The 9606-nt window shown below is 33.0% G+C and overlaps 1 long non-coding RNA gene across 1 annotated transcript; it reads right to left on the minus strand.

Moving 5' to 3' along the window:
* Positions 1-3062: 3062 nt before the first annotated feature.
* LOC125499399 (uncharacterized) lies at positions 3063-5565 on the minus strand. Its single transcript, XR_007276271.2, has 3 exons — positions 4850-5565; positions 3890-3954; positions 3063-3244 (listed from the first exon to the last, which is right to left on the minus strand). It is a non-coding gene; the product is annotated as an uncharacterized LOC125499399 (long non-coding RNA).
* Positions 5566-9606: the final 4041 nt, after the last annotated feature.

A 9606-nucleotide genomic window follows, 5' to 3' on the forward strand; every position in this document is an offset into this window, starting at 1 on the left:
CTCAGTTAATGCCTTTTTTTAAAGTGGTTTGTGCTAGATTTTGTCATTTTTTTGTTATTTTGAGACGGCTTTGATGCTGATATGTTGTTTTTCTTATGTTGATATATGTTGTTAAGTAGCAATGGTGACATTTGTTTCCTTCAAATGATGGACATTTTATACAATTAAAAACTATAGCTTTCTTTATGGTTGACCTTAAAAATGATAATTAGCTGTTGTTTTGCATTTGGCATCTCTGATGAGGAAGCAATTGGAGTAAGTAAACTAATCAGGTGGAATTTAGAATACCATTTCTTGTTTGTGGAATTTATTTATTTTTTTTAAAGATGAAGGTTATAATAAAAACTAGCCTTGGCGATAAGGGTGGTTCTTACCCCATGTAATTAGGGTGATGGAATAGGGCCCACAAGATATAAAGGCTCTAAAATGCAGTTATTTAATTGTTTCAATAAAAGCAAAACAAAAACATAATGAAAAGACTCACAAGATACTGTCCATTAATTTTTCTCTCTCCCCTCTCTCCTCCCTACTTTCAAAAACCCTAACCTCCATTGTTGATTTTTAAAGGGGCTTCCATCGGTTTTTACCGTTGGAAAGCCCCCACCTTTGTTTTTTTATTTGTTTTTAGGTTTCCAATAACGATTTCTCCCTCGAAAGAAAGGGTTTTCGATCTCTTTCGTAAGAAAAGGTTTTTCGATCTCCTTCGAAAGACAAGGTTTTTCGACCTCCTTCGAAAGACAGGGTTTTTCTCCTCTTTTAGAGGGGGAATTTTTACAGGTTATAATCCGGGATACTAGATCTAATGGATTGCCGTGAAATTATTTTGTTGGTGAAGAATTATGCGGGATCACAAAGGTTATCAATTTTTCGAATACGGTCGGATTCGACGGAAATCATCCTCACGACTACAAGGGATCGTTAGATTGTCTCTCCAACAAGGCTGTATTTTCCAGCGATATAAGCGGGAGATGTTCCACATTGCAAGATTTGTTTGACGATCGTATTTTTCTGAAGGAAATTTTTGTTTGATTCAACTTATGTATTTGTTTGATTCGATTGCTTATGTAGATGTCGTATGACTTTTTATTAATGAATTAATTTTACTATTCAAAAAAAAAAAAAAGATATTGTCCATTAGCTAGTTGTAGATACAAATCTTTTTTTTTTTTGTTTGAACTACAAATGAAGGGCCCAATTCAAAAAAGTCTACGGAGCCCGTATTATATTTACCCCGCCGTTGCAAGTTGGCAAACCTTTTCTCAAATGCATTGGTCAAAGTTTATCTTGTATTGCGAGTGTTGTAAATATTATGAATGACAAGTAAAGATATACAACTAATTTTATAAAGTAATTTTATGGTGTAAATTCAGTTGAGTAATTAATTGAATCTTAACTAAGCCGTATAAATCTACAAGAGGTTTCAGTCTCAATTTCGTAGAGCAGTATGTGTTCTTCATACCAATTTAAATATATATATTGTATCTCAATTGTTTTCTCTATATGTAATTTGATTGTCCATGACGCATCTGAAGTTAGTATCATGGTATATGTTTTGTATAGTCAATATTGCATCCTTTAGTAGACATATTGGTGTTTCTAAAATGAGGTTGAGGCGAGGAGTAGTGGCATGACTTCCCAACTCGTATCCCTGAGGCTTATGGATCAAATCTCATGTGACTTATAAATGTGGTAATCTCATAAATGAGTAAAACAAGGTTAAAAAAAAGTAATAATTCGTTGTTTTGACGCTTAGTATTTGCTAAATTGGAAGAGATGAGAAATTGAGGAAATAATACAACCTTATATCAAAATTAGATAAAAAATTAATTATTCATGTTTTTCAGGTTGGAAAAGTCAAAATATTATTCAATTGATACTTATCAATCAATCTATGAAAAATAGAGTTTGTTTGTTGTAGTATAAGATACCAAGATAAGGAGGATAAAGAGGATAGACGAGGTAAGGAGGAGAGGGAGCGTGAAAGCACGTTCTATTTGTTTATTTAGATAGGAAAGATAAGATAGTTGTGATATAATGTAGAATTACAGGGTCTAGCAAGTAGAGTAAAATATATTGTGGGGAAAAGAACAAACATTTTTCAAATAAAGAATCAAATAAAAATAGGAAGATCTTTTGAAAAGGAAATCAAATGAAAAGTATCTTTTCAAAACTTACTTTGTGAGCATACAATAGCCCATGTGGTTACCAAAAAACTACTATAAAAAGAAGTGGGACCATTATTTCCAAACACCCCAAAACAAAAGTGGGACAATTAAAAGATGAGGGAATAAATTTTATTTAGCTTAATTGGTAATTTTTTAGGTGTGATATCCAAAATATGGGATCAAATACCATCTACATAATGTGATTAGTTGCTCTTCGGCTAAGACTACTAAAAAGAAAGCAAATGGGTATGAAAAATTGTTATCATTGGAAAAGTTATATGAAGGAAATGGAAGAGAAATTCCTAAGGAATTTTTCCCGAGAGGGAACATATCCAATAATATTTTTGTAAATAAATGAATGAACTTTTTTTTGAACAAAAAGGTGAAAGAAGAACAAAATTTAATATTGATTTTGAAATATAATAATGTGGTAAGATAAAATGATAGATACTATAGTATAACATAAGACAAATATTGTATAAATTTGTACATCAAGAAAATTATTAAAAAAAAAAAAGTTTGTACATCAAAAAATTATCAAGAAAATAAAAGTTTGTAATCAAGAAACAGTATCGTAAATAGATATTACTAATATTAAGTGTTAGGAGTTAGGGGTCACATATCTAGCCTAACTTTTATTTGTATAAAATCCAGAGCTGAATATCTAAAATATACTACTTATAATCTTGTAGTAATATTTATTTACGGTAATGTCATTATATCTACCTGAAGATTGGATATTTAACATTAGTATTTAATATTATGGATAATTTGTCAAAAGGGACCTTAGAATTTTATGTTTTTGCGAGAAGGAACCTTAAAAAAAAAGTTGGCATTTAAAGGCCATGTAACGCCCCGACAAATTTACATAACCTTAATCGTCAGCGGAAGCATAACTTAATCCTGTGGGTTATGGCCCACAAATAAAATAGTAGCCTAAAATTGAAAATTCACTATACAATTACTCATCGCAAGATAATACTTGTTTATTCACTATACAAAGTATCTTAAAACCTCATAGAATCATACAAAATCTCCATAACGCAGTATAATAGTGATCCATATCTGTTCTTCCATACCTAAAACATAAAACAAAACGTCGTGAGCCGAGGCTCAGTAACATACTACTCTAACATCGTAAATTCATTTCACATCATTTTATTTAAAACAGGGAGGAGAGAATAAGTAAAACCATTTCACAACATATCATAGCATGTTACATTATCTTCTTTATCATGTTCATCATCATATATTTTACTTTGGTAACTTGGCTAGTACAACGGAAGGGACGTCTCCCCAAAACATCATAACATCATAAACAGAAGGCAGCCACCCGAGGACAAAAGCCCTCACTAAACGGAAGGTGGCGTTATTTGCCCAGATTTGCGCGGTGCCACCCGAGGACAATAGCCCTCACTAAACAGAAGGTGGTTAACCGGCCGGAAGGTACGTGCACGACCCGGGATAACAGAATACTTGCCAAGAACCGTCTTTCGCTTGAATTTATCATGTTTCATTGGTTTTAAGCATATCATCATCATCGTGAATAATTATATTCATTCATTTCATCATAACATCATCATCATCATTTCATAGCATCATATCATAATAACCATCATAAAACATTTCATTTCAATCCCGCAATCCATATATAAAACATAATATTAATCATGATCATAAAACATACTTTGAAGGGGAATGCGGGTGTTAGCAGTAGACGTTACCTGAATTCCTGCTTACCAACCATGATAGCCGGGGGAGGCTTGTAATATCCTTTATCTTCTTTAATCTATTCAAGAATAATTTTATTAATGAACGTTTCGTTATTTAGCTTTTAAGCCTAAATATTAGTTAGCGCTTATTAAGGTCATAGCGGTCATTATAACGTCGTAAAGGTCTCCTTAAAGGTCATTATTTCTTAATCGTTAATAACTTTTTAATTAAGGTGATCTTTAACAACATTTAATGAAATAACTCATTTAGCTATATTTTTAGAATTATCGAAACATTAAAGTTATATTTCTACATATTATATAACCTTTCGAAAACGTATCATTATTCTAGTTCATAGTTAACAACTTAATTAAACTATAATAGGGCCATTAACATTATTTAGTCATTTAAAACTAACAAGTCAAGTAACTCATTATTATAAGTGAACTAAGGATTAGTGAAGTACTCATAACTTAGACTCAATTATAAACTTAATGAATTTACAGCTCAACTAGTTTAGAAATCATGAATTATAACCCAATAATAGATTTTAGTAAATAAGTTAGGTGGTTTAATAAAACTAACTAAATCAGTCCATTAAAGCTAATATATTAAAGCGACAAGATTAACTTAAATGATTTAACTAAGTAAATTCAGATTATAAGCCCAACATTATGCTAACTTAATAATTAAACTAACATAACTTAATAAAATACTAAATCAGCTTTAGTTTAACTCAATTAGCCCATTTAATAATAAGTAGCTTAGCTAATACTATAAAGAGGTCAGATTTGAGCCTAACTATTGTACATGCAACAAGTTTATAGCCCATAGTAAAATTCAGATTAAAAATTAAGCTTACTTTTGAGTTCAAGACTCTAGGCCCAAATAAAATAGTAAAGGTTAAAGGTTATATCTTGGGCTTGCATTAGAGAATAAGAAATCAGAAATTAAAAGGGGAAAACCATCACCTCTGCTACTAGGAGCAGGGAGGACCACAAGTGAGGCGAGGGAGCTGCGAGCTCCGGCGAACAGCGCTTCCGGCGAACGACGGCAGTGCGACGGCAAGGTGGTGGCGCGATGCTGTGCGCGTGCTGCTAGCGCGACGAAGGAGAGCGACGAGAACGAGCTGCGCGAGGAGGAGAGAGAGAACGAACGTGCGTGCTGGCTTGCGCGAATCTCCGGCGGTTGCGAGGCGGCCGACGAACGGCAGCGAGGTAGAGACGCCACTGAGCCGCGGCGCAGGTGGCGACGCGGTGGCCGACGGGGGTGTTTCGGGGGGGGGGGGAGACCGAAACAGAGGAGAGAGATTATGGATTTGGGGTTTTCTCTTTTCTTTTCTTTTAGTTACAATTTTCCGGCGATTATTGACTGAATTTCAGATTAGAGGGAGAAGAGATGATGAAGGTTGTTGTTGGTGAGTTCTTGATGTTGAATTTCCATGGCTATTTATAGTGGAGTTTGGAGGTTTTAAAATCAGTGGTTGGGAGGAAGATGGTGAAGTAAATAATCTGAATTTGTCAACTTGAAGAAGCTTTGGGTGAGGATTGGTGACAAATTTGTCTGATGAAGGAGAAGAAGGTTGGATTGCATGGGTGACAAATGGACATGGTGGAGTGAGGAAGAAGACACCATTAATGGGGGGGGGAATTGACCATAGCGTTGTTTTCCCTTTTCTCTTTTTCCTTTTTGTTTCTCAAAAATCAGAATTTCCCCACTAACACTTATCAACGTGACTTAGTAACACTTTGGGTGAAATGTTGACTTTTTGTACTATAAGTGAATTGCAACTACATTAGTCCTCTTGTTTAACTCGTGAAATCGTAAATTATAAACTATCGCCACTATTAAGTTGGAAATTTTTATATTCGTTTTGTTATACGTTAATTAATTAGTGGAACTTTAGGTAAAAAATATAATTTAACTACTCATAAGAAAATTAATTATTTACTTAAACACGTTTAAGTTTTCAGGATATTACATCCTTACCCCCTTAGAAAAAGTTTCGTCCTCGAAACTTGCAATTTATTTAATTGATATAACAACAAGCTAAATTCATTTAACAAGACCAAGATCTCAAGCCTTCATGGCTTCGTTAGATATTCAGCCTCCATTCCGCCATCATCTTTTGTATCTCTACTTCAACTCGACTCGCGAAATCGAGGAGCAAAGAAAACAAAAAGGGCAAACTTGTTGGCAATGAATTCCAACTAACTCATTTGATGAGACCTCGTTTGAAATTCTTTTGGTTTCTCAAATTATCAAGATACATACTTTGAGTAACTACATATCATAAAAAAAAATGCATGATACTACGTACGCATTAAGAGGTAACTAACACAGATAATCACATGCACCACATCTTTACATAAACAGATTCATATTGTGCACGCAAAAGCGCAAATGCTCAAACGACTTGGTTCATCTATACCAACTTTTGCCAACCCATTAAACCTATTTAAAACTTTACGCTACGATATGAGATCATAGTGTTCCTGAATCTAACCTCAAACTTTCTTGGTACAACTTTACTTTTCATAATATACATTGAATCCTTGTGAATTTAAATATCCATGACACAATTTCATACTACGCTCGCCAATTTTACTTAGAAATCTTAAACTGAATGTTAATCATGCCCCTTAATATATCAACCTATTCTTTTCTTACCCATTATCATTTGACGATTCTCATTCCGCTTGGTATATAATATACATTTTCTTATCAATTCCACAATATAAGCTTCACGAGGCATTCATAAGCATCACATTTTGGTTCCGCTCTCTATAATAACAATATCATCTAATAAAGCATTCAATTCACTAAAGATCCCTAAACCAATATTTGTGCATTCCCAAATTTTCAATCATCACATTATCATACCAAATCAATATCATTATTATAGCCTCAATGTTAAGCACTTACTAATCTGACAATGTCATAACGTACTCCTTACTTAGCTAACATCAATACTCAAGATCTTAATTATTCAAGGCTGCACCGATCCAAATAATGTTTACTTTCTCATCACAATTTCAATTTCCTCCACATTTTTCCATTATCCTTTTTTGATCACTTGAATTCATTTCTAGATCATCTCATTAACATATACGAAGAAACCATTTATCTAACAACATTTCAAACTTAGAAATTTTTTTTGTCCCAAATCTTGGTAAAATAGAAAAGTCAAGCACCTTATGCACATTAAGTTTCGACTCGACATCAATGCTTATTTTTTAATTATATTTCATATGGCTATTACATCTCCAAGTAGCAAATTCCTATTCCTTCAAGACATTGATTCGTCTAACTCTTCAATTACTTAGTCATAATTTATTTTTCACTACAATCCCATAACATCCCAAAAAGTGGTTCGCATCACATTATGAAGTGCTTCAACCATTAAAACTAAAATCCTTAATAACTGAAGTAATGGTAATTGCTTTCTAATTCCTCGAGTAGAATTTCAAATCCCTTCAAAATTTTCGAATCTCCAAAATCGTCATATGAACTCCTATAAAGTAAAATTCAATCTCAACTTATAACCATCAGGATTTCATATAGCTTAGCCTTTTTATCATCCCACAAATAATATAACCCTACTCATCATAGCATATCTAAATATTATTTCATGTATTACCTCGAGCATCAAATATTACTACTCATACCTCAAAAGATCGTTCACCTTAGTCCCTATGACTCATATAACCATCATTTTATCCTCAAGTTATTCAACATCAATCTTTGCAGATAATTCCTACCAAGTTTAAATCGCAAAATTTTCCATTTAACATCTTACACTCTAGTAACCCCATAGCTTTAGGTTGCACTAATCTTCAAATAATACTCAAAAGATCATAAGTTCAAATCCTCACTTCTTTAAGATTCTAATAACCCAAATAATCCTCAACTCCTAATAACTCATTCATGGAAGTAAACCTCATATTTTTCATCCATTGTCTTATATCTCATCTTATATCAACCCAAATGGTCATTTACTAACCTCGAGTTTTCCTTAATATCTAATTTCCCAAAGGACCACTCCTAGGCGGTGCAAAGTCTATTACTCCGCACTTCCGGCTAGGTTTCGGCTCTGATACCACTCTGTAACGCCCCGACAAATTTACATAACCTTAATCGTCAGCGGAAGCATAACTAATCTGTGGGTTATGGCCCACAAATAAAATAGTAGCCTAAAATTGAAAATTCACTATACAATTACTCATCGCAGATAATACTTGTTTATCCATCATACAAATATCCTAAAACCTCATAGAATCATACATAATCTCCATAAGCAGTATAATAGTGATCCACAACTGTTCTTCCATACCTAAAACATAAAACAAAACGTCGTGAGCCGAGGCTCAGTAACATACTACTCTAACATCGTAAATTCATTTCACATCATTTTATTTATAAACAGGGAGGAGAGAATAAGTAAAACATTTCACAAACATATCATATCATGTTACATTATCTTCTTTATCATGTTCATCATCATATATTTTACTTTGGTAACTTGGCTAGTACAACGGAAGGGACGTCTCCCCAAAACATCATAACATCATAAACGGAAGGCAGCCACCCGAGGACAAAAGCCCTCACTAAACGGAAGGTGGCGTTATTTGCCCAGAATTTGCGCGGTGCCACCCGAGGACAATAGCCCTCACTAAACGGAAGGTGGTTAACCGGCCGGAAGGTACGTGCACGACCCGGGATAACAGAATACTTGCCAAGAACCGTCTTTCACTTGAATTTATCATGTTTCATTGTTTTAAGCATATCATCATCATCGTGAATAATTATATTCATTCATTTCATCATAACATCATCATCATCATTTCATAGCATCATATCATAATAACCATCATAAAACATTTCATTTCAATCCCGCAATCCATATATAAAACATAATATTAATCATGATCATAAAACATACTTTGAAGGGGAATGCGGGTGTTAGCAGTAGACGTTACCTGAATTCCTGCTTACCAACCATGATACGGGGGAGGCTTGTAATATCCTTTATCTTCTTTAATCTATTCAAGAATAATTTTATTAATGAACTTTCGTTATTTAGCTTTTAAGCCTAAATATTAGTTAGCGCTTATTAAGGTCATAGCGGTCATTATAACGTCGAAAGGTCTCCTTAAAGGTCATTATTTCTTAATCGTTAATAACTTTGTTCAATTAAGGTGAGTCTTTAACAACCATTAATGAAATAACTCATTTAGCTATATTTTTAGAATTATCGAAACATTAAAGTTATATTTCTACATATTATATAACCTTTCGAAAACGTATCATTATTCTAGTTCATAGTTAACAACTTAATTAAACTATAATAGGGCCATTAACATTATTTAGTCATTTAAACTAAAAGTCAAGTAACTCATTTTATAAGTGAACCTAAGGATAGTGAAGTACTCATAACTTAGACTCAATTATAAACTTAATGAATTTACAGCTCAACTAGTTTAGAAATCATGAATTATAACCCAATAATAGATTTTAGTAATAAGTTAGGTGTTTAATAAATAACTAAACAGTCCATTAAAGCTTAATATATTAAAGCGACAAGATTAACTTAAATGATTTAACTAAGTAAATTCAGATTATAAGCCCAACATTATGCTCAACTTAATAATTAAACTAACATAACTTAATAAAATACTAAATCAGCTTTAGTTTAACTCAATTAGCCCATTTAATAATAAGTAGCTTA

Source organism: Beta vulgaris, chromosome 7 (assembly GCF_026745355.1).
Source record: "Beta vulgaris subsp. vulgaris cultivar EL10 chromosome 7, EL10.2, whole genome shotgun sequence".
In the NCBI taxonomy this organism is placed as follows: domain Eukaryota; kingdom Viridiplantae; phylum Streptophyta; class Magnoliopsida; order Caryophyllales; family Amaranthaceae; genus Beta; species Beta vulgaris.